This window comes from Salvelinus sp. IW2-2015, linkage group LG13 (assembly GCF_002910315.2).
Source record: "Salvelinus sp. IW2-2015 linkage group LG13, ASM291031v2, whole genome shotgun sequence".
Lineage (NCBI taxonomy): Eukaryota > Metazoa > Chordata > Actinopteri > Salmoniformes > Salmonidae > Salvelinus > Salvelinus sp. IW2-2015.
The window spans coordinates 37,966,032-37,993,373 of NC_036853.1; the positions used below are offsets into that span (position 1 = coordinate 37,966,032).

At 40.4% G+C, this 27,342-nt stretch overlaps 1 protein-coding gene across 1 annotated transcript in view; it reads right to left on the minus strand.

Annotated features, from left to right (window-relative positions):
- nek7 (NIMA-related kinase 7) overlaps positions 1-24,640 on the minus strand; it is a 157,164-nt gene extending 132,524 nt beyond the window's left edge. Inside the window, exon 1 of the mRNA XM_023998175.3 lies at positions 24,238-24,640. The gene's annotated coding sequence lies outside the window, so the exon portion shown is untranslated. The remainder of the gene's footprint in view (positions 1-24,237) is intronic.
- Positions 24,641-27,342: the final 2,702 nt, after the last annotated feature.

Here is a 27,342-nt window from a genome sequence, read left to right on the forward strand (position 1 = left end):
GTTGCATTATTTTCCAGAGAACGCATAGAGCCCCAAGTTGATTATCCCTTTTATACCATGGTTATAATTTAACACATTTGCCATTAGAAATGTGTTCAACATCCACTGAAGTAGTTAGCAAGTTTACTAGATCAATACAGTAGTTGCCGTGGTAACCAAACAAACAGATTTGCTAGTTTAGCTAACCAAACTAGAGCCCTGTATTACTGCGGGACTCCCGCGTCGCCCATCAGAGAAGTTTGTGGCACGGTCGGAATGGTTCATGCTGTTGGCGGCGGTCAGAAAGACAAATCTGGGATGAAAATAATATTTTACTTCAGCAAATTATTTCATAATATTTTTATCTCTGTCTACAATGCGCTGTGCAGTGGCGACCCGTCATTCAGGATCTTAAAAAGATACAAAAGCAGACAATGAACATCCCTTTGAGCATAGTGAAGTTATTAATTACACCTTTGGATGYTGAATCAATAGACCAAGTCACTACAAAAATACAGGTGTCCTTCCTAAGTCAGTTGTCGGAGAGGAAGGAAACTGCACAGGGATTTCACCATCACTGAGTACCACTCTTCATATATTTTCAAGCATTGTGGTGGCTGCATCATGTTATGGGTATACCTGTCATCGGCAAGGACTAAGGAGTATTTTTTTTTTTTTTATCAAAATAAATTGAATGAAGCGAAGCACAGGCAAAATCCTAGAGGGAAAACCTGGTTGTTTTCTTTCCAACAGACACTGGGAGACAAATTCACCATTCAGCAGGTTAATAATCTAAAGCCCAAGGCCATATATACACTACATGACCAAAAGTATGTGGACATTTGCTTGTCGAACATCTCATTCCAAAATCATGGGCATTAATATGGATTTTCTCCCCCTTTGCTGCTATAACAGCCTCCACTCTTCTGGGAAGGCTTTCCACTAGGTGTTGGAACATAGATTCGGGGACTTGCTACCATTCAGCCACAAGAGCATTAGTGAGGTCGGGTGTTGGGCGATTAGGCCCACAGTCAGCGTTCCAATTCATCCCAAAGGTGTTCGATGGGGTTGAGGTTAAGGCTCTGTGCAGGCCAGTCAAGGTCTTCCACACCGATCTCAACAAACCATTTCTATATGGACCTCGCTTTGTGCACGGGGGCATTGTCATGCTGAAACGGGAAAGGGCCTTCCCCAAACTGTTGCCACAAAGTTGGCATATCAAGAAGCATGATTATTACACAGGTGCACCTCGTACTGTGGACTATAAAAGTCCTTTCTAAAATGTGCAGTTTTGTCAAACAACACAATGTCACAGATGTCTCAAGTTGAGGGAGAGTGCAATTGGCATGCTGACTGCAAAAATGTCCACTTCAGCTGTTGCCAGAGAATTGAAATGTTAATTTTTCCACCATTCTACCATAAGCCGGTTGGATTCGTTGAATTTGGCAGTACATCCAACCGGCCTTACAACCGCAGACCACGTGTAACCACGCCATCCCAGGACCTCCATATCTGGCTTCTTCACCTGCGGGATCTTCTGATACCAGCCACCCGGACAGCTGATAAAACAGAGGAGTATTTCTGTCTGTAATAAAGTACATTTGTGAGGAAAAACTGATTCCTGACTGGCTTGGCCTGTCTCCCCAGTGGGTGGGCCTTGCCCCCAAATGAGTGGGCCTCCCATAAAGGACTTATTTCCTTATATGAACTGTAACTCAGTAAAATCGCTGCAATTGTTGCATGTTAAGTTTATATTTTTGTTTAGTATATCTAAAATTAAAACTTATGCCACACGTGAAACCTATCTTAGTGAACATATCCATTGCGGAGGCTGAGACTAATCCCTTGCAGAGGCACAGTCCAGGAAGAAGGGGAGAATGGCTAAACTGCACGTCTCTTTCCAAAATGCACTCTCTCCCGCCAATATGTGCGCATTCATTGTTTCATGAATTCAATGTGTGAAATTTTTCCTTGATTGTTAGTGTCTATCAATTCCACATTACATATCACCAGTAAAAAGCCTACATTTACTGTTAAATCATATAATTTCTCATCTACAATATTTGTTTGGTTCTGATAATTTATGTTAATGCATTCAATATTTTATAATTCCAGTCTTTTATCATCCTCGTTGTCAGAGTGGACACATTGTTTGCAGAGCCGAAAGCCTATGCTACACTTGTGAGAAACAAGTTTTGGTTTATTTCATAAAATGTACGAGTTTTGTCAATTTAGTCATTGTCTTTTGTTTGGAGAGCTTCCGTCAATGTTGAGTAAGAACGCACACCTGATTACGCAAAGAAGTAGGCCTATAGGCTACCTGGCCTGTGCGCAAATGTAGGCATATAAAATGTGCCCATTTAGGGATCTGATAGTATTTCTGATTGGCTATACGCACCACCACTAATGAGCTGTGGAGCTTTTCAAAGTAATATTTTCTTCAAACAGCAAGCAAACAAGTCTGTTTTACATCCATTGAGAATGACAATAGTTCCTCAATGTATTTGAAAAATCTTTCCAGCTCTCTCTCTTACGATAACCACGCAGCCTGAAAAGTGAAAAATGACATGCTCTGATCGAAAGGAACCATAAATAGGTCTACCTGATGAGCTCTTATCCCTTGCGCAAAATAGCCTACAGCTGTGTCTGTCCTGAGCTCACTGGCAATGGAAACTGAGGGCGCAAAAATTATTTGTACAATATTGCAAGTTTGCTAGTGCAAGCGTTGCCAATGTGATTTATAGGAAGATTTTTTATTTTATTTTACGAGCATATTTTCTACCTGCAGGCTGTGATGTTTTTTATTTGTAGGCTTTATGTAGGCTATTTTTACATAGTTGGCAATGGCAAATTAYGTTACTTTTTTGTTTTTGTATAATTTTGATCTTGATTTGGATAGAACTTTGATTAAGCACATGACAATGATTTTGAGATACGAAGGCGTTATTATAAATGAAATGAAACTGTTCCACGAAAAATGTGCATATGAAAACCATAACTGGCACGCAGATCGGTAGAAACTCTAAGATAAAAAGGCATTTCCACATGAGAAAGGTCGCCGACTCCTCTTGTTGCCTATTACCGGGAACTTCAGGAGAGTAATGGTGGAATCTGCGAAAGCCAGCAGGAGCAGAAGGAGGACTGCCGGTCAGGTTTTCCTCTTCTGGTTATCTTGATCTCTGTCTCCCTCTTGAGTAATGTGTGTTTAATTTCATCAAACAGTATCAGACAAGTATATAGCTGATTTTATTAAAACACATTAGGGTGTGTATATACAGTACCGGTTTGGACACAAAAGTTTGGACACATCTACTCATTCCAGGGCTTTTCTTTATTTTCACTATTTTCTACTTGTAGAATAATAGTGAATACAGCAACACTATGAATTAACGGAATCATATAGTAACCACAAAAGTGTTAAAARAAATCAAAATATATTTTATAAATGAGATTCTTCAAAGTAGCTTCATGACGTAGTCACCTGGAATGCATTTCAATTAACAGGTGTGTCTTGTTAAAAAGTACATTTGTGGGCCAATCAGTTGTGTTGTGACAAGGTAGGGGGGGTTGGTATACAGAAGATAGCCCTATTTGGTAAAATACCAAGTCCATATTATGGCAAGAACAGCTCAAAAAAGCAAAGAGAGTCCATCATTACTTTAAGACGTGAAGGTCAGTCAATACAGAAAAATTCAAGAACATTGAAAGTGTGTCACAATAACCATCAAGCGCTATGATGAAACTGGCTCTCATGAGGACCGCCACAGGAAAGGAAGACCCAGAGTTCCCTCTGCTGCAGAGGATAAGTTCATTAGAGCTACCAGCCTAAGAAATTGCAGCCCAAATAAATGCTTCACAGAGTTCAAGTAACAGACATATCTCAAAATCAACTGTTCAGAGGAGACTGTGTGAGTCAGGCCTTCATGGTCGAATTGCTGCTAAGAACCCAGTACTAAAGTATGCCAATAAGACACTTGCTTGTGCCAAGAAACACGAGCAACGGACATTAGACCGGTGGAAATCTGTCCTTTGGTCTGATGAGTTCAAATGTTAGATTTTTGGTTCCAACCGCCGTGTCTTTGTGAGACGCAGAGTAGGTAAAAGGATGATCTCTGCATGTGTGGTTCCCACCATGAAGCATGGATGAGTTGTGATGGTGCTTTGCTGGTGACACTGTCTGTGATTTATTTAGAATTCAAGGCACACTTAACCAGCATGGCTACCACAGCATTCTGCAGCAATACGCCCCATCCCATCTGGTTTGCTCTTGGTGGGACTGTCATTTGTTTTCAACAGGACAATGACCCAACACAGCTCCAGGCTGTTAAGGGCTATTTGGCCAAGTAGGAGAGTGATGGAGTGCTACAATCACCCAACCGCAACCCCATTGAGATGGTTTGGGATGAGTTGGACCGCAGASTGAAGGAAAAGCAGCCATCAAGTGCTCAGCATATGTGGGAACTCCTTCAAGGCTGTTGGAAAACCATTCCTCATGAAGCTGGTTGAGATAATGCCAAGAGTATGCAAAGCTGTCATCAAAGCAAAGGGTGGCTTTGAAGAATCTAACATCTAAAATCTATTTAGATTTGTTTAACACTTTRTTGGTTACTACATGATTCGATATGTGTTATTTCATAGTTGATGTCTTCACTATTATTCTACAATATAGAAAATAATAAAAACAAAGAAAAACCCTTGAATGAGTAGGTGACTGGTACTGTATACRGAACAAAAATAAAAGCAACATGTAAAGTGTTAGTCCCATGTTTCATGAAAGATCCCAGAATGTTCCATACAGTTTTGTCACACAACACAATGCCACAGATGTCTCAAGTTGAGGTAGCGTGCAGTTGGCATGCTGACTGCACAAATGTTTACCAGAGCTGTTGCCAGAWAATTMAATGTTAATTTCTCTACCATAAGCCCCCTCCAACGTTGTTTTAGAGAATTTGACCTCCAAGCGGCCTCACAACCGCAGAATGCGTGTTAACACGCCAGCACAGGACCTCCACATCCGGCTTCCTTGCCTGCGGGATCGTCTGAGACCAGCAACCCAGACAGCTGATGGTATTTCTGTCTGTAATAAAGCCCTTTTGTGGGGAAAAACTAATTTTGAGTGGCTGGGCATGGTTCCCCAGTGGGTGGGCCTATGCCCTCCCAGGTGCACCCATGGCTGCGCCCCTGCCCAGTCATATGAAATCCATAGATTAGGGAGTAAATCATTTATTTCAATTGACTGATTTCTTTATATGAACTGTAACTCAGTAAAAGCATTTATATTTTTGTTCAATATATATATATATATATATATATATGAGAGAGAGAGAGAAAAAATACACTTTTTAAAATGTAGACCAATTAATTGGTCGAAAGAACAGACGACTCAGTCGACCAAGATTATTTATTTTTTTATGTCGGGGACAGCCCTACATTCTGTTAATGTCTTATGATAAATTTGGGCAAATTCAATCCATTTGGTGTATTCCCTAGCATGCTTAATCCATTTTTGAATATTGTTGAATTCCATTTTAAATGTCGGTATTCTGTGATTACGTCCGCGTGCCCGCCCTAATATTATATATTTGTTTTATCTGTTCAATTTAAATGTTTGATTGAAATATGTTTTGAAATGGCTACAGTGCAGTTATATTTGTAGAGGTTTCCGTGAATCAGTGCTGCTTCACCTCTAGGGGCGGCAGGTAGCCTGGCGGGTAGGACGTTGGACCAGTAATCGAAAGGTTGCTGGATCGAATCCCAGAGCTGACAAGGTAAAAATCTATCATTCTGCCCCTGAGCAAGGTAGTTAACCCACTGTRCCCCAGGCGCTGAAGACGTGGATGTCGATTAAGGCAGCCCTCCGCACCTCTCTGATTCAGAGGAGTTGGGTTAAATGCAGAAGACTCATTTCAGTTGAATGCTTTCAGTTGTACAACTGACTAGGTATCCCCCTGTCCCTTTCTATTGTTCAAATGCCTTGGTTATTCGGCACAGTGGAATTTCCCAAATCTGTTCTGCTGTGGCAGTTTCCTGTTGTAGCCGAGCAGCGAGGTTCAGTATCGTATTAAAGATGGGATGAGACATTTGTCATCTGACCACTTTTTACAGTCATCATGCCCTTGGGGATTTTACAATAACATTTTTTTTGTTCGTTTTTTTCCCCCTATCTCAATGCACGTTCGACTTGGGAAGCCTCCTGAGGCTGTTTAAGCTACATTAAGTTCTGCCTTTTGCATGATGTCAAAGAGTCCCTCTCCGCCTCTACAGAAATGATACATACTACGCCTAGGCTATAGGTAGAACGTTTACGACGCTTTTCCTGAACAGTATGTTATCTTAAAAAATTGACCAACCTTATTGTGTGCCAAAATTGGCCTCTAAAAGTGCTCTACGATCTTATCATGATATTTGGTGGGGTGCTAAGAGTAGGCTGTTTTTATCCCGTCAAACAACTAGGCTGTCAATATTTCTCCTATCTGAGGAACAGGCTTGACAAGAATTTCTATCTTCTGAGGGTCACTGATGTTCACAGATTCAAATATCCTTAGAGGATGCATCCCGGCTCCTAGTTTGATATGAAAGTGTTCAATTTTCTGAAACATTGATCCCTTTCTCATCAAGGTCTGCTGTGCTTCGAAGGAAACCTGACTACAAAAGATGTGAAAAATAAAATTACCGACTTGCGACCCTGTGCGAAGTCTGAGCAGCGGTTGGAGAATTCCTGGGTTAGCCTGAGCCATGACCACACAATTTCAGCTCTTTACATCACGCTGAAGGGTATCACAAGATGTCACACTTATTTTGTATTTTTCAGATAATATAGCCCACCTATATGTGTGATATAATACAGTATTTTATACCATGGTATTGRTGAATAGTTGTATTGAAGGGCATTSTAGAGCGTGCATTAGTTCCCTATAATGCATGTTATTTGCACTGCAGATTTCAATGGCTATAGGTCATCTGTACATGTTCTGTTTGAGCTGCTTTTGAAAGCAAAAGTCYAATTGAAAACAAGATTGGCATTGTTAAAATWTGAGGTTCATAATGGCAAGCTAGGACTGTTGGTTTGGTTTAAGYGTCTGCGCGGGACAGATTTTTTGGTACCGTGCCCACCCTCTCCCACGAGCTTTCCCCGCAGGTTTATTTGCCGACATCCCACCAGATCTCATCCAGCTCCTGCCCACAGTCCAGCAATGTTAATATTAATGTTAATATTATCTTCAAAACCACCATGTTATGCATTAGCCTGTATTCTGCAATSATTGTATGATTTCCTAAGACATTTGCTGGTTGMAATAAAGTCATTTTATTAAAACAAACTCCAGTGTAAACAAACAAATTTTAAACAGCCCAGAAAAACTGTCACTGCAAGAATTTGGAACGAGTTCATCTCAACTCGAATGGTCAGGAAGGCAAAGGCTCATTGGCTATTGATAGGCTGACTCGTGCCCAGTCATCTTAGCCATCATTTCATTATATCCAGAAAAGGATTAACAACATGCAGTTCTCACTGGAAAGTAAGCCGATAATTGCTTTTATAATTCATCACAAGTGGCCACAACCTCAATCACATCAGAGAATTGTTTTTGCAGCCGATGTTTGAAGCAGACGCATGAGCCGGTTGTGTAACTTGAGACCCAGTTAGAGGCGGGGAGAGGGACACAAGCAGACAGAATGACAGAGACAGATGTGTGATAGATAAGTGGTTTTATAACATTTCACAGCGCCAGTGGCAATTTTAGCATGTAAATCTTGATGGTGTAAACGCTTAAAAATATAAATTGTACGCATGCCAGCAAAGACACTACACAGCACAAAAATTATTTAAATATATATATATATATATATAAATAACACACACACATTTTTTTATATTGTGTTATTGACTGTACGTTTGTTTATTCTATGTGTAACGCTGTGTTGTTGTTTGTGTCGCACTGCTTTGCTTTAGCTTGGCCAGGTCACAATTGTAAATGAGAACTTGTTCTCAACTGGCCTACCTGGTTAAATAAAGGTGATTTTTTTTAAATAATAATACATTACTTGCACTATAGCAGCTGTCCCAACAGCAGAGCTTTCTTTTCAGCGCCATGGAGTGAATCCTTACCACTGCTACACCTGCCCATCTACACCTGCCCATCTACCACTGCTACACCTGCCCATCTACCACTGCTACACCTGCCCATCTACCACTGCTACACCTGCCCATCTACCACTGCTANACTGCTACACCTGCCCATCTACCACTGCTACACCTGCCCATCTACCACTGCTACACCTGCCCATCTACCACTGCTACACCTGCCCATCTACCACTTCTACACCTGCCTATCAGCAGAGCCTTGTCTGGTAGCGAAACAGTTCATTCAGCCTCATTCACTGCCTTTTTAAAAAAGCATAGCGGATATGGCTGACTTGCTTAAACAAATTTGGTTCCTACTGACAATTGAGATGTACAAGTTATGAGGGGGAAAGGGACCAAATTATTAGGGTGAGGCACATGGGTTACTAACTGCTTACTACACAACATACGCTTTAATATTACTTTCTTAGCTAGCTACAGAATTCATATCTCCCAGGCATATTACATKATTTTTGCAGCAGCGTAGAAGACATTTTACCAGTAGGTGCCTTTCTTTGCGAGGCAATGGAAAACCTCCCTGGTTTTTGTAGTTGAATCTGTGTTTGAAATTTACTACTGAAGGACATTACAGATAATTGTACGTGTGAGGTGGTCATTCAAAAATCATTCTAACCACAATTATTGTAAACAGAGTGAGTCCATGCAACGTATGTGACTTGTTAAGCACATTTTTACTCCTGAACGTTAGGCTTGCCATAAGAAAGGGGATGAATACTTGACTCGAGACATTTCAGCTTTTCATTTTTAATACATTTGTAAACATTTCTTAAACCATAATTCCACTTTGACATGATGGGGTAGTGTGTAGACTAGTGACACAAAATCTCAACGGAATCCATTGTATATTAAGGCTGTGACACAGCAAAATATGGAAGAAAGTAAAAGTGTGAATACTTTCTGAAGTCACTGTAGACGTAGAGACCAGTCAAAAGTATGGACACACCTACTCATTCAAGGGTTCTTCTTTATTTTTACTATTTTCTACATTGTAGAATAATAGGGAAGACAAAATATGAAATAACACATATGGAATCATGTAGTAACCCAAAGTGTTAAACACTGTCATTTCTCTTTGCTTACTTGAGCTGTACTTGCAATAATATGGACTTTTTATTTTACCAAATAGGGCTATCTTCTATATATATGCCAATTTGTTGTTTCCATAACAGACGAGCATGCATAGTAATGTTTCTAAAACAAGAAATGTATTACTAGTAAGAAGTAAATGTGGGATATTACTCAACTTAATTTGATATTCTGTGAATGGAGTCTTTTAAACAAAATATCACAGATAAGATATAAATGTTCAGGTCCCCTTTAAGGTTACCTTGGTAACAGGCCACTTGAGTCACCAATGTGCATGTGAGAATTATACTAGTAGAGGACTATGATGTCTCTTTGCTAACATTGAAAAGCAACCTAGCTTGAGAACACAATGTAAATAGCCAGGAAACACAAAGTCTCACTTCAGTAGACGTTCAAGTAAATTAGACCAACTTTTATGCCTGTGCCAATGCTTCTAAAAACAAATATTTCCGTACTTCATTAACAGCACGCACAGGCCCTCCGACCGGCAGTGTTGCTGCTCTGGTGGGATTGCTATAATTTTAGGATTAGGATTTCTTTGCGGATAACCAGATATGAAACAAAAGCATAAATACTTTAAAAAACACTACTGACGCATTTATTTTTCTATAAATCATAACTCGCACATGTGCCTATACTTGACAARTGACTATTTTTATGAAATGCTCTCACTGTAGAGCCCCGAGTGTGGCCACCCGCCAACTTGGCTGGTGAATTAGACATGCTTACCCGCCAATGCCAAAATATACCCGCATTTGGCAGGTAGCGGGTCTTCATTTTAGGCCCTGAGTACATACAGTACAGCAATGTAGTGAGCACAGTATAGTACAATTCAGAAGAACAGTACAATACAGTAGTACAATACAGCACAGTGAGTAGAGCACATTTTACAATGTGTGTGTGAAATCCTGAATGCTGATTGGTTGAAACTGCATTCCAGACTGTCTATTTTACAAGTTAACACTGGCTAAATCTATGACGTTAAAATGCCTATTTACTCTGTTCGATCTGACTGCGCAATCCACTGTCTCATCAGCCCACCCAGGCAATTTATAAACTTGATCTCCAATGCCCTTCTAGACATTATCTCACATTTCTTTTAGACTAACATTTAGCTTTCAACAGCGGAGATTTGTATAAACATTACTGTCTGTCTCTCCGACATTTGCAACATAGTTTCAATATTCAAATTCGATCTACAGCTGTCACACAGTAATGAATGAGGCTGGAGTCGGGATGAGACAGGCAGGCAGCTTTTCTCAGCCAGTTGAAATACACTGCTCAAAAAAATAAAGGGAACACTTAAACAACACAATGTAACTCCAAGTCAATCACACTTCTGTGAAATCAAACTGTCCACTTAGGAAGCAACACTGATTGACAATACATTTCACATGCTGTTGTGCAAATGGAATAGACAACAAGTGGAAATTATAGGCAATTAGCAAGACACCCTCAATAAAGGAGTGGTTCTGCAGGTGGTGACCACAGACCACTTCTCAGTTCCTATGCTTCCTGGCTGATGTTTTGGTCACTTTTGAATGCTGGCGGTGCTTTCACTCTAGTGGTAGCATGAGACGGAGTCTACAACCCACACAAGTGGCTCAGGTAGTGCAGCTCATCCAGGATGGCACATCAATGCGAGCTGTGGCAAGAAGGTTTGCTGTGTCTGTCAGCGTAGTGTCCAGAGCATGGAGGCGCTACCAGGAGACAGGCCAGTACATCAGGAGARGTSGAGGAGGCCGTAGGAGGGCAACAACCCAGCAGCAGGACCGCTACCTCCGCCTTTGTGCAAGGAGGAGCACTGCCAGAGCCCTGCAAAATGACCTCCAGCAGGCCACAAATGTGCATGTGTCTGCTCAAACGGTAAGAAACAGACTCCATGAGGGTGGTATGAGGGCCCGACGTCCACAGGTGGGGGTTGTGCTTACAGCCCAACACCGTGCAGGACGTTTGGCATTTGCCAGAGAACACCAAGATTGGCAAATTCGCCACTGGCGCCCTGTGCTCTTCACAGATGAAAGCAGGTTCACACTGAGCACATGAGCACGTGACAGAGTCTGGAGACGCCGTGGAGAACGTTCTGCTGCCTGCAACATCCTCCAGCATGACCGGTTTGGCGGTGGGTCAGTCATGGTGTGGGTTGGCATTTCTTTGGGGGGCTGCACAGCCCTCCATGTGCTCGCCAGAGGTAGCCTGACTGCCATTAGGTACCGAGATGAGATCCTCAGACCCCTTGTGAGACCATATGCTGGTGCGGTTGGCCCTGGGTTCCTCCTAATGCAAGACAATGCTAGACCTCATGTGGCTGGAGTGTGTCAGCAGTTCCTGCAAGAGGAAGGCATTGATGCTATGGACTGGCCCGCCCGTTCCCCAGACCTGAATCCAATTGAGCACATCTGGGACATCATGTCTCGCTCCATCCACCAACGCCACGTTGCACCGCAGACTGTCCAGGAGTTGGCGGATGCTTTAGTCCAGGTCTGGGAGGAGATCCCTCAGGAGACCATCCGCCACCTCATCAGGAGCATGCCCAGGCGTTGTAGGGAGGTCATACAGGCACGTGGAGGCCACACACACTACWGAGCCTCATTTTGACTTGTTTTAAGGACATTACATCAAAGTTGGATCAGCCTGTAGTGTGGTTTTCCACTTTAATTTTGAGTGTGACTCCAAATCCAGACCTCCATGGGTGGATCAATTTGATTTCCATTGGTKATTTTTGTGTGATTTTGTTGTCAGCACATTCAACTATATAAAGAAAAAAGTATTTAATAAGAATATTTCATTCATTCAGATCTAGGATGTGTTATTTTAGTGTTCCCTTTATTTTTTTGAGCAGTGTATATACAAAGAAATATCAATAGAAAACAGGTCAAACTAAATGAGGTGCCGCTAGTTTGCAGTCTTTCCAGCTTCAGTTTGAAGTTATTGTGTTTGCTGTGTTGTTGGCTAGCTCCTCTGAACGACTGTGTCCTAACGAGAGAGCACATTCTCCATGCCAGGTGAAATCGTGCATCATTAGATCATTGCTATGGATTTATCCAAATAAATGTCACTAGAAATCAGCTTAAACAAATGCAAATACTTTGTTGTTATTCTGACGTGACTGAAAGTTAGCAGTAGTTGGCTACCTAGCAGGCAAGGGATAAGAACGTTGCCAGCTAGTACGGCAATAGAACATTTAGAACGAACGGCTGAGTTGCGTCCATAGATACAGAACAAAAAGACTGAACGAATGGMTCACGTCTCTGGCAATCGAACCGATAGAATGAACAACCAGCCGGCTTGGGTAGCAACCCTAGATTTGTTTCGGGYCTATATCTTGTGGAAGGATGAAATAGTATGAATAAATTAATCAAAAATGTTTTTTTAAATAAAATATGTTAATCTTTATTTGAAGATGTTGGTAACCTGTTGTATAAAAGTGATAATGCCCTTGAAGCCAGTGTTTGGAGMATATATTGGCCCCTGTTTTTGCCGGCCCTCGACTTCGTCTCGGGACTCACAACACCCGTGCCAATATATCTTCCAGACACCAGCTTCACTGGCATTATCACTTAAGTAGAGAACAGTTCAATACAATAGTACAATGCAAAAGTACAACAAGTATATTGTACTGTACTCCACTTTATTGTGCTGAACTCTACCCTACGCTGCTGTATTTTTATTTATTTTTTACCTTTATTTAACTAGGCAAGTCAGTTAAGAACACATTCTTATTTTCAATGACGGCCTAGTGGGTTAACTGCCTTGTTCAGGGGCAGAATGACAGATTTTTACCTTGTCAGCTCGGGTATTTGATCTTGCAACCTTTCCGTTACTAGTCCAACACTCTAACCACTAGGCTACCTGCCGCCCCAAAAGGTAGCCTAGTGGTTAGGTGGCCATAGCTGACACCCCATTCTTTCTGCAGACATCTTTGAATCTTAATTCAGAMGTCGCATAAAAATCTGAGGGAGATTTTAACGTAATTTCGTTACCAAAGTTTGCATCTGCACAGTTCTTCCACTAAATTTGTTTTTTTCTCCCTTTTTTTCCTGTGGAAATTGTTAAAAGTAGTCATTGTGCATAGAGTTGTATGGTTTGTTAAACTTTAAAATCAATGGTTTTTGTTTGGCATACATTTTAAAGTGGAAAAAACTGAGTCAAAGCGTAATTCGGTTTCTGTGGAAATGCCCTATTGCATAATTTCACGAGGCTCTAGGTTTACCTGGCAAAATGATATTATGATTATTTTGATTAATTCGTGGGCATTTWTTTTGCAAACTCTACCATCACAAAGTGTAACTACACCCAAAATATCCCATATTTTCCCCAGATGTCAAAAGTAGTCTCCTGATGTGATTTAAGCACTGTGGATGTTCTATTAAAAAAGAGTGATTGAGTGTGAAAACTGGAAAAGGCCCCTGGAGAAAGCAGAATTTAAGGAAAAACTTTAAAATAAAATTWWAAATAAAACAGATTTTATAGAGCCCTGGCATATAGGTCTAATCTAAAAACATAACTCTAATGACGGAAACTGTTACGATATCAAACATGAGACAAAACGAGATAAGCCTATGCGAGACAGATTTATAGACTACGCAACAACAAAGGCATAACCTGGTTTACAATGCAACAATTCATGACATTTCACCAAAGGCTGTCAAAAACAATTCACGTCTCATCAGCAATCAAAAACAAGGTTACTGGCAGGCGGCCCTGCCTAAATTTTACAACCTGTTGACGCTCAGCCCTGTCTGATGCAGGCAGCTTTTGGCTGCCATTGATTGAGCAGCCATCGGGTTTTTTGACTAGATCCTTGATCGTGTAATTCAGAGAATCAGACAGTGATCTGATCTCCATCACCTGGCTGATGCTGGCTTGGTTTGTTGTCTTTGACGGAGAGGGGATGTAGAAACAGAAGGGAGAGTAATAATAAAGGTCAATAGAATGATGTGATACCACTCAGCCACTCCTGGATAATCTTTGGTTGCATTCTATTCTGGCCTACTGATGGAATAGAGCTGAGAGACATGGGGCTGTTAAAACAATGGCTGTGTGAGCTGTGAGGTGAGCTCATTGTTCTCAATCCAGTACGACACAATATAGTGTTCTGGGAGTGGGACAAAAGGCCTAGGTACATAGTTCAACTTCTACCATAGGGGTCTAGAACAGGGGTCTCCAACAGGTAGTAACCCGCCAATCAATTCTGAAAGTCCATGCACTTATTCATGTGTTCCCTCGCGAACTGTCAAACTTTTTCTACTATCTAGCGAAAGTGTACCTATTAAGCCCAACAAAATCTAAGTTTAGACATTTCTAACATATACTGTCCTAATTTCTGTAAGAAAAGGTCGAGACAAAATGAAAGATTGACATATTTCATAAAACTTTACATGAGATTAAACAAATTCTGGACTGAGCTTAATGGATACCGAATGTACCCTGTAAGCCCCATGGGTGTTCCAAATAAGCCCACCTCTTAAATAATCTATTTTAATTAATTTCCTAAATGTTCAAAACTTAAAACTGACCATTCTTATTCATAAAGTGATTAATATAATCTCCTCTAAAGTAATCAAAATAAACCGATCATTACTACTCATCATGAAGCCTAGCACTCATAAGAGGGGGGGGGTGTCCAATCATATCCACAGAGATCAATGTGGACTTAGACTTTTGTTCTCGCCAAAACAGTACACAACTGATTCAACTAATCATAGACTTCAAACAAGATATGATTAGTTTAATATTTGGAAATMAAAGGTTTGGGGTATAAATATACACTTTAAACCACAATATTATGCAAAGTTAGTATTTGTTTATTGCCATTTACATTCACAGGGAGTGTTTGTGCTACTGTACCCTTTAAGCCCACCTGAGAAATGTTCAAATTTACTCAAATGTAATACATGTATAACAAAGCCAGGTTAATTTAAAAGTAAAATAAGACAAGATGCATTTAAAAATGTAACTTGTGAATGCCTGAAATCTATTATCTTGTTGCTACTGTGTGACTCTGGCGTGCAGGCACGACTGCCAGCATGAAAAAAAATGTCCCTGAAATGCCATCCTATTTGTGCATATATCAGTACATTAATCTTTTCATTTTACATAAAGTCTGATCAATTATTGGTTAAGGTACAAATAATATAAGAAAAGTGTTTATCTGCAGGTCACCTAAACACCCCCAAAAATTTGCAGCTTTGAAATTGGCTACTAGTGAGAACTTAAAAAATAATTGTCAATAACTTAATAAAACAAAAGATTGGTTTAGAATAAAAGCTGTTATTGATATAACCACCAGATGAATAGGTTGAAACATTAACAGCAGAAAATGCCTTTTTTTATTTTGAATCCAAAAGATGGAAGTGGGCTTAATAGGTAATGCCACATTGACCCCCGGTTAGCCACAACTGGCTTAAAAAGACAAACGTAACATTATCTGCCAATTAATTTTCCCCAAAAACATTCTCAATTAAATGTTAACTGCAAAGTTTGCTTACCTGACACAGTGCCTTCAGAAAGTATTCATGGCCCTTGATTTATTCCACATGTTGTTGTGTTACAGCCTGAATTCAAAATGTATTATATTGGGGGGGTTCTCATCCACCTAAACACAATACCCCATAATGACAAAGTAAAAACATGTTGTTGTTTTTTTACTGAAAATGAAATACATAAATATCTCATTCATACCCCTGAGTCAATACACGTTAGAATCACATTTGGCAGCGATTACAGCTGTGAGTCTTTCTGGCTAAGTCTAAGAGCTTTGTACTCGATTGTACAATATTTGCACATTATTCTTTTWAAAATTCTTCTAACTGAAGTTGGTTGTTGATCATTGCTAGACGGCCATTTTCATGGCTTGCCATATATTTTTAAGCCYATTTAGGTCAAAACTAACCAAGCCACTCAGAAGCATTCAGGGTTGTCTTGGTAAGCAACTCCAGTACACATTTTGTCTTGCGTTCTTTAGGTTATTATTCGGCACAAAGTGAATTTCTTTGCCACAATTTTCGCAGTTTTACTTTATTGCATGTTTTGGAATATTTGTATTATGTACAGGCTTCCTTTCATTCTCTTATTTAGGTTAGTGCAGTGCATTCGGAAAGTATTCATACCCCTTGACTTTCTCAAATGTTTGTTACATAACAGCCTATTCTAAAATGGATGGAATAATAATGACAAAGCAAAAACWGGTTTTTAGAAATCCTTGCAAATGTATTAAAAATAAAAACAGAAATACTTTATTTACATAAGTATTCAGACCCTTTGCTATGAGACTCGAAATTGAGTTCAGGTGCATCCTGTTTCCATTGATCATCCTTGAGATGTTTCTACAACTTCATGTGAGTCCACCTGTGGTAAATTCGATTGATTGATTGGACAGGATTTGGAAAGGTACACACCTGTCTATATAAGGTCCCACAGAGGACACTGCATGTCATAGCAAAAACCAAGCCATGAGGTCYAATTGTATGTAGAGCCCAGAGACAGGATTGTGTCGAGGCACAGATCTGGGGAAGGGTACCAAAAACTGTCTGCAGCATTGAAGGTCCCCAAGAATACAGTGGCCATCATTCTTAAATGGAAGAAGTTTATAACCACCAAGACTCTACCTAGAGCTGGCAGCTCGGCCAAACTGAGCAATCGGGGGAGAAGCGTCGTATAGCATAGTATAGTTTAAAAATGCATGTTTGTTAATATGTAGGTGTAATAATCATATCTACTATCATATGTAGCCTATAACAATGTTGGAAAATATTTATTTCCTTTGGTTTTGTATTCAGTTAGCACAGTATGTACTCATTCACATGGTCCCATTTTAGAAGTGTTATTCTCTACACTGACACTTAAAACGATGTCTGATGGAATTACCAAGTTTTCACCTACGTGTTTGAAAAAATGCAATTCATAGTCACAATTGCAATATCTGCCCAAAAATAATAAAATCGCAATTAGATATTTTGCCCAAATCTTGCAGCCCTAGCGGTCGGGGCCGCAATGTTCTGTGTAATACCGACTGGGACTATACCATGGGAATTGCATCACAATAGCATGCAGCCATTGCGAGTGTAACAATGAGTTTACCAGTCATAATTGCTAGGTTAAGAGGCTACAAGCCCATTCTATTCATTATATTTGTATGGGCAGCTACCCATTAACATGACATGGGAGATATGTCTAGAGTAAGCAAACGTCTACAATAAGCAAACAGAAACGACACTCCATCATTACTTTAAGACATGAAGGTCAATCAACGCAGAATATTTCAAGAACTTTTAAAGTTTCTTCAAGTGCAGTCGCAAAAACATCTAGCGGGATGATGAAACTGGCTCTCATGACGACCTCCACAGCAAAGTAAGACAAAGAGTTACCTCTGCTGCAGAGGATAAGTTCATTAGAGTTACCAGCCTCAGAAATTGCAGCCCAAATAAATGCTTCACAGAGTTCAAGTAACAGACAAACCAACATCAACTGTTCAGAGGAGACTGCGTAAATCAGGCCTTCAGGTTTGAATAGCTACAAAGAAACCACTACTAAAAGGTCACCAATAGCCTACTAGCAGCCCAATTCATAGCCCTACACAGTGTGGGCTACACTACACATTTAACGTGGTTAGTGGGCTAATCAATTCAATGACAATAAGATCAATTTGATTTGATTACAGTGGTAAGATTACCATGGTCTATATTAATAGGCGTATGTACCCTCTTAAAAGATATTCTTCGTACCATATTTCTCCAATGCCAAACCAGTTTGTCTTGTTTGTAACAAAACTGTCGCAGTTAGCAAAGAATTCAATCAGAGATGTCATTATGAATCTAAGCATGGTATTTTCAGAAGTTGGTCCAATCAGTTTAGATGCTGTGAGAAAATGAAATATAGGCCTATATGCTAGCCTACTCCAGTGACATGTAATAGCCTATACGCTGTTGGTCAACCAATATTTTTTTTTTGTAAAGCAGTAGCAAATATATATATTTTTTTTTTTATGGCACACGAGACACCTGTCTGATTTGCGCCCATCTCAGTGAACTAATCCATTGCAGAGGCCACGGGGATGGCACAGTCCAAGAAGGGGAGTGTGGCTAAAATGCACGTCTCTCTCCAGAATGAGCTCTCTCCCGCCAATTTGTGCACATTCATTGTTTCATAACGTGTGCYAATTGTTCAAGTTTGATTGTACATTTACCGTTAATTCCTAAAATGTCTAATCTACAATGTTTGTTTGTTTAAGGTAATTTTTGTTAATGCATTCAATATATTATTTCAGTCTTTACCGTTCTCATTGTCAGAGAGAACACGATGTTGAGCGCACAACCTATGCTACATGTGTGAGAAACAAGTTTTGGTTTATTTCATTCCATTTATGAGTTTTGTCAATTTAGTAATTGTCTTGTGTTTTGCGCCCTGCTGTCAATGTTGAGTAAGGACATGCACCTGATTAGGCATAGAAGTAGGCCTAAAGGCTACTTGGCCTGTATGCAAATGTGACCTGATTCAGGAAACTAGGCGTATGTCGCAAGTAACAACTTCACAGGAAAGCCTTTTGAACGTAAAAAAAAAATGTTTTGGTCAAAATGCGTTTTTTGGCAGAAATGCCTTCTCGAACATGTGAACTTTCATGTGCCTTAATAACAAAACTTGTATGCCATCTGTAAATATGAATAAAATTGTCAAAATACGAGCCTTGTTGGTTAAGCCACAGAAAAAGTGAGCAACCTTCCCACTAGCCATGATTGGCTGAGATAATGAGTGGGCTGGACATGCTGAGAGGGGAGTTCAGATTGGTCTGCCATATTGAAGGCTGCTGTCTATTTGAGCTTGTCAGTGTGTTGGTAATCCTGTCGAACGCGGCTTTAAAAAAAATGTATTGTGTAGTGGAGCTGCATAAGTGTTGCTCTCCACTTTCTGGAGTGTCAAGTTTTGAAATCAGTGGAATTAGAGTATGATAGCTAATGAGATGGAGAAACACCTGTCTCCGGATTACATCTTCAAACTAAGGGAAAACGTGGTATGGCATTCCTGACAGGGAGACGTGTCCATCATGCATGATGGTGTATACAGATAAGATAGCTAGCTACATTTTCAGAAATTACATGTTTCAAATTTGACAGAAAGGGGTTTCATTTCAAGCTATAGTGTACTGTTAGCTAGCTAGCTAACGTTAGCTGGCTGGCTCCCTAGCGGATGCTATTATTTGTTTCCCCAGAGTCATTTGCTTTTCTAGTTAGAGCTTAATGTTAGACATTGTTGGCACTTTGTTCATTGTTGTTTAAAACTTCTTTGGGCAAGGGGGCAGTATTTTGATGTCCGGATGAAAAGCGTCCACAAAGTAAACTGCCTGTTACTCAGGCCCAGAAGCTAGGATATGCATATAATTGGTAGATTTGGATAGAAAACACTCTAAAGTTTCTAAAACAGTTAAAATAATGTCTGTGAGTATAACAGAACTGATATGGCAGGCAAAACCCAGAGGACAAACCATCCCAAAAAAAAAGAATTCAGCCTACCACTGTTTTCAATGGCTGTCACTTTTATTATAAGGCYAAAACCTCCCAGATTGCAGTTCCTAGGGCTTCCACTAGATGTCAACAGTCTTTAGAAAGAGTTTCAGGCTGGTTTTTGGAAAAATTAGCTAGAAGTTGTAGTTCTTCTAAGTGGCTCCCATTTTGGCTGTAGTGTTTCCATGCGCGTGGAGGYAAGTGCGTTCCTTGTTATTTATCTCCGGTAATGAACATACTATTCTCCGTCTTAAAATGTATTGTATATTTACCTTTTAGGGTACCAAAGGTTTGATTATAAACGTTGTTTGACTTGTTTGGATAAGTTTATTGCTAACGTTTGGGATTCATTTTGTACGCATTTTGGAGGGAAACCGGTGGATTATTGACTGAAGCGCGCCAGCTAAACTGAATTATGGATATAAAGGACTTTATCGAACAAAATAACAATTTGTGATGTAACTGGGACCTTTTGGAGTACCGACAGAAGAAGATCTTCAAAGGTAAGGCATTTATTATATCGCTATTTCTGACTTTCGTGTCGCACCTGCCTGGTTGAAAAATGTTTTATGGTTTTGTATGCGGGCGCTGTCCTCAGATAATCACATGGTGTGCTTTCGCCGTAAAGCCTTTTTGAAATGACACAGCAGCTGGATTAASAAGAAGATAAGATTTATTTTGATGTATTACACATGTATTTTCATGAATGTTAAATATTTATATTTCTGTAGTTTGAATTTCGCGCTCTGCAATTTCACCGGGATGTTGTCGAGGTGGGTCGCAAGCGGAACGCCTGTGCAAGAAAGGTTAACTACCTAACGTTAGCTGGCTGGCTCCTTAGCTAACCTTACGTGACATGTCTACAACACCGTTGAATATGGCCGGTGTCAGTAAACGTCTGCAAAAAAGCGTAATGAAATGGTTGCCAGCAGAGCTGGTTAGGCTGTTTTCATGTTATCAGGAGGTAAAGAAATCAAGTGTGCGCTCCGAGAGCGAAATGAGATGGGTGATGCTGAAGCTTAAAAGGGTGTGAACGATGCTGAATGGGTTTAGACAAAGAGGAGCTATTCACTACATACCAAAACATTCAAAACGCGAAATTCTCTCAAAAGCGAGTTTACAAGTTCATCAACTTTCAAAGCAGAATTACTTTCCCATTGTTCCTCAAATGCAGTGTATGATATACAATTTTGTAGCTCTGAATCTCTACTTTTATCCACTGTAAAAAATAAAATAAAAATGTCACATTTTGCTACATAAGACCGAATCCAGGTGGTGAGTCACAAATGTAGGCATATAAATGTGCCAAATTTGGGGGTCTGATAGTATTTCTGATTGGCTTAACGCAGCACTACTAATGAGCTTCTCAAGGTAATTTTTCTTCTTCATCTCAGAAGAGCAAGCAAACAAAGTCTGTTTTTACATCCATTGAGTTTAATGTATTTGAAAAACCTTCCCGGCTCGCTCACTTTTGATAACCACTCAGCGTGAAAGCGATAAATGGGACACTCTGAACCAGTGGAAACGTCAAAACAGGCCTACAGTGGTTTGTCCTTTAAAAGTTGCAGCGTTCTGCAGCACAGCTTGCGTAGTGCCGCATAATTCTATGGCACGTTATTTAAGTGTCAGCCATTATAGCCATTAAAGCTAGTTAGTGCTAGTTTGACCACCAGAGGGCAACTTTGAGAAGCATTTGATAGCCTTCAATAGTGACTGTACTATAGAATGTAAAACCTTTTTGTAAGAACATAGCATATGGGACTGATTTTAAGAAATGTTGCTTAATTCATTTGATTAAGGTGTTTCTATTCCAAGACAAACCCTCTAGGTTTCCGTTAGGATGGGACGGAAAATATGGCGCTGTACAATGTGACGGTCGGAGTAGGCTACAGTACTGGGCTATTTAGCTAAAGAACCCCCGTGTTGTGCGGGAACGCGGGAAACCGTGGTTCAATTCCCCAACGGGGAGGAAGGAGTAGGCTGTCCTTGTAAATAACAATTTATCCTTAACTGACTTGCCTAGTTAAATAAAAGGTTACACTAAGAGCATAACATTTCTACACCCTAATTTTCTAATTCTAGTCTAACCAATACCCAAACGGAGATCGTGAAAATAAAAATCTCATTGATTTATCAAGACCAGTCTCCATGTTTGTCTCAGAGCAGCGTGAAACGGTGCTAAAATAGTTGTAGGCTATTGCTTCAAATCCTATTGCTTCTAACTTCAATATGCTTTTTAAATAAATAAGACCTACACCACTTTTAACAGCACATTACTCAACACTAGTGAGACTCATGTCGCCTACGGTAGGCCTCCAGTATATCGAAAAATATTTATTTAAATGACGTGACCGCTAATAATTACATATTGGTCTCCCGGTGGCGGCCGGCACGGGTATCAAACCTGCATCTGTAGCAACGCATTTTGCATTTTGCCAATCGGGAATGCTATTATAATACTGTACATGGTGTCCAGGTCAGGATAATGAAAACATTTATTTATTAAAGGCTATCAGAAAGAATGTTGGTACTTATTTATTTTGATCCAAAGCCATGAATGAGTGAGTCACTCAGCTTTATTATGTAGGTGCCGGGCTATATGACTGTGCCATCAACTTCATAATATAGAACGATATTTTGGAGGTTATTTCATTTTCAAAAAACAAAAAAGTGAGCAATTGTAATCTGAATAAAAGGCCAAAATAATATTTGTAACGGCACAAAACATTTATTTCTGTTTTTAGAGGGAGAGAAACGCTGGGCCAATTGTGCGCTGCCCTATGGGACTCCCAATCACAGTCGGATGTGATACATATTAATAATACTTTTTGTCGAATTATGTTTTTTATTTTCTGGTGGATTAAACTGAAATTGCAACCAATCACAGCCGGTTGTGATACAGCCAACCTAACTAAGAAATACATTTGATGATAGAATCCTCCCCCTACCCTCCTTCTAGGCAAGTTTCCACAACAGAGAACGGTTGATTGTCAAGGGCAATGAATTCCATTATCTTGAGTTGTCTCGCTGAAATTGTCTTACTCTTTCAAATGGCTGCTTGACTTGTTGACTGCTCGATCCACACAGCAGACATTGTGGGCTAGGTTAGGAATGCTGTGTTGCACCTGTAGCGCTATATTTTTTGTGGCGTCATTACATAATCTATCTACGTTATATAGGTATGCACGTCAGCTTTGACATCGGTTTTGCACATTGGCGTTAAACTAGACATCGGGCCAATACCGATGTTGGAATTTTTAGCTAATATCGTCCGATTCCTAGTTGAAAGAACACTTTCGTTCGACCAACATTTTTGGGGGTTGGGGACAGCCCTAAACCCGTGGTTCTCAGTCAAGCATAATTATACATTACAACCAGTACACTCTGGAGAGGAAACAACAATACAATGTAGCCAAACAACATCGCTTGCAAACTGCACAGATGTGAGATTTTTTTTTTTTTCGCTATATAACACTGGTCCTCTTAAATTTTTATTCCTGGTTGCATATCATAATATTTAAGGGCATATCAGATGGTCTGCTCTGTCCATAAAAGTCACACCAAGCATAGGATTGAAATAGGAAAATAATGTCCCTATGAAAAAACTATGAAATAGCTCCTCAATACTATCTGATGTATACATTTAAATGTATTACATGAATGGTGACCACAGCCCTTCCGAAAACACATTTAAATTGTTTTAATTCAATTTTTTCCCACCCTGATCGATGTATTCCATTTAAAATGTGGCTCCCAGTGCAGGAGGTCATGGCTAGAAGCTTTTGTAATGATTTACTTTTCGTAGCAGGTTTAGGAGAACGTACGCAGCATATAAGAAGAATGAACATGGCAGGTTAGGGGAATTATGTTACGGTTAGGATTAGCTAAAATYCTAAACRTTTTTGGTAAATTTGACAAATGCTGGATCCCATCTAGACATGACAACGTTCAGAATCATAACAACACACACCTTCCGGCCACATCATTTCGTGGCGTTGTCAGCCAACCCGTCTGTGAATTATAACTGTTCTGAAATAACCCCATATTTCCATTGGGACATCAGACAAGACACGAGAACTGAAACACAGGGCAGGCTGGCAAAAGTTTGGAAAAGCAAAAATATTGGCATTCACTAAACTGACGACAAACGTTATAAGAGCTAGGTAGCACATTAGCTATCACTATACAACACCTGACAACCTAGCTAGCTAACTGTTGACAGTACATACCGTTATTAGTAACGTGCAAGAACCTATAAAACAGATGGATTGCTAGCGAGTTAGTTAAAGTACGATGAAAAGTGAAGTCGCATTGCTTTCGTCTTGTTTACTTAAACTTTCCTTGGAATATTTACAAATTACCCCGTAAATTCGCTTAGTTTGTTAACCAACTAACGTTAGTTAAGTTTTACATGTGACAATGGTATGGACACTCGAACCTAGCTAACGTTAGCTAACTAGCAAATTACCCCGCAATTTCGATAAGTTTGTTAACTAACGTTAGCTAGCTAGCAAACTTCTGCATTCTTACCAGGAAGTGGGAGCCTCGCTACTGTTATTTTCGGGTGGCGATGGCGTTGTTTTCTTTGGTGCTTACTTTTCCAATCCAAGGTCGTGCTGCAGTCGAGTTGCCGGGCCGCTCTTGCGTGGCACCTTTCCCTGTGCGCTAATACTTTTCAGAGACGACCTCTATCGTAAAAGTAGCTAGTTGACGAAGTATGTTCCAAAAGAGTCCGTCAGCCGCTCACAATTCCTGGCCTGTGGCAGTATTGTAAACAACCCAGGATTGATGGGGCGGGGTAAACGTCAAAGAATTMAGGGGAACTGTCAAATTCCACTGGCGTGAAACGAAAATATATATATTTATTTTCAGTTATCTTTAAGGGCAGATTTACAGGTATCAGAAGTAGTAGCCTATAGAGTACAGCAATATAAATCACAATACCCATAAAACCTAGCGGTCAAACACGGAAATGGTTCCAATCGTTTTTTCCCCATTCATTTTCCCCATAGCGGATTTTAGAACGTCTTCAAATAACATCTGTGTTCGGAGTAGGCTTACCCTGGCGTGACGTTTTGATGTTTATCAATACATTTGCATGTATTTACGTAATTGAATAGCCCACTCCCTACACGCTATCTTATTCTGCCGCTATACAACTGTTTGTTGGCAACCGTGTTATTTACAAKGTTTTTGGAACAGATTTCTGTTGGAACGTTCAACAAATTATACGCACCGTCTATATGTCTAGCTATTTAAATGTATGATAAATTAGTTATAAAAATTTGCTTTCCTTGGCTTTTATAAACCAACAGTCTAGCTTGCTAGTTAACTATCTAGCTAATGTAGCTGGTGAAGCTAGGTGTTTTTGACGTTTGTTTGTGCCTGTGGGTGAGGGGTGGGGACTTCAAGTATTATTTGACTTGTAGCTACCCTAGTTAGCTGAATTATTTTGGTCTGGCATTTTGAAAGGTTTAAGAGATTGGCTGATTAGCATCTTCTCTTGAGTCAACAGTGTACAAACTTTACTGCAGGAAGACATTGATCTGTTTTCTGTTACCCTCTGTACAGCAGATCATTGTTATAGCAAGTAGGCAAGGTTATGTAACCTTATTTAGTCATACCTGCTACGGTTTTCAAGTGCCACTTTAGTAATGATGGTTTTGGGAAACAGCTCAGAGATTTAACGATGCTCATACGAAGGTTCCAACAATGAACTTAGCCTTAAGATGCTTTTGGGAAACTTGGCCTGTGTGGTACAGTCTTTCATATGTGTTGTAGTTTGTTGCAACTTATTGCTTAGTTTATCATTTGTGTCAACTTTGAATTCAACCTAAGCCACAGACTAAGGTCCTCCATTTTGTACTTGACCTTTTATAGACACAAGCCTGAAGATATTCAAGCAGCACTTTGAGAGCAAGCAGCCCAAATATTGAATGTTCCCAGAACTGGTTGATTTGCAGGCCTAAGTGACCACACACACTCAAATGGACCTACAGCTGGGGTAATATTTTGTCACCATTCACACATACATACAGTAGTAGACTCCTTAAAATGGCGCCGGAAGAAATGGCAGCAGTTTTACAAGCGCCCAACCAATTGTGCTACCACCACAGACAGATGCTGGCACTAAGACCACACTCAGTCAGCTGTATAAGGAAATAAGCAAACAGGAAACCACTCACCCAGTGGCGGTGCTCCTAGTGGCCAGAGACTTTAATGCAGGGAAACTTAAATCAGTTCTATCAATGTCCATCAAAATGTTAAATGTGCAACTAGAGGGGAAAAAATTCTAGATCACCTGTACTCCACATACAGACGCATACAAAGCTCTCCCTTGCCCTCCATTTGGTAAATCCGACCACAACTCTATCCTCCTGATTCCTGCTTACAAGCAAAAATTAAAGCAGGAAGCACCAGTGACTCGGTCTATAAAAAAGTGGTCAGATGAAGCAGATGCTAAACTACAGGACTGTTTTTCTATCACATGTTCCAGGATTCTTCCGATGGCATTGAGGAGTACACCACATCAGTCACTGGCTTTATCAATAAGTGCATCGAGGACGTCGTCCCCACAGTGACTGTACGTACATACCCCAACCAGAAGCCATGGATTACAGGCAACATTTACACTGAGCTAAAGGGTAGAGCTGCCGCTTTCAAGGTGCGGGACTCTAACCCGGAAGCTTACAAGAAATCCTGCTATGCCCTGCAACGAACCATCAAACAGGCAAAGCGTCAATATAGGGCTAAGATTGAATCATCCGACGCTCGTCTTATGTGGCAGGGCTTGCAAACTATTACAGACTACAAAGGGATGCACAGCTGCGAGCTGCCCAGCGACACGAGCCTACCAGACGAGCTAAATAACTTCTATGCTCGCTTCGAGGCAAGCAACACAGAGGCATGCATGAGAGCATCAGCTGTTCCAGACGACTGTGTGATCACACTCGCCGTAGCCAACGTGAGTAAGACCTTTAAACTGGTCAACATACACAAGGCTGCGGGGCCAGACGGATTACCAGGACATGTGCTGATCAACTGGCAGGTGTCTTCACTGACATTTGCAACATGTCCCTGATTGAGTCTGTAATACCAACATGTTTCAAGCAGACCACCATAGTCCCTGTGCCCAAGAACACAAAGGCAACCTGCCTAAATGACTACAGACCCGTAGCACTCATGTCTGTAGCCATGAAGTGCTTTGAAAGGTTGGTAATGGCTCACATCAACACCACTATCCCAGAAACCCTAGACCCACTCCAATTTGCATACCGCCCAAACAAATCCACAGATGATGCAATCTCTATTGCACTCCACACTGCCCAGCTAGAGATGGCGTGCAGGTGCTTGCAGGGATGTTGTAGTCTTGTACGATGTCTCCTTTGATACTAATTAGCATTTTCGAATCTCAGTAAATAGAGCTGAATATATTGATATAAGTCACCTTGTCTGAGAGATTTACATGGTTATCAAAATGTTACGCCAGGGAAAGCCTACATGAAACACAGACCTTGTTCTAAGTGGTTTAGAAATCCCCTATAGGAAAAACGAAAGGTGAAAAAACAATTGGAACCATTTACGTGTTTGACCACTAGGTTTTATGGGTATTATGACGTGTCAACTTTGACACCC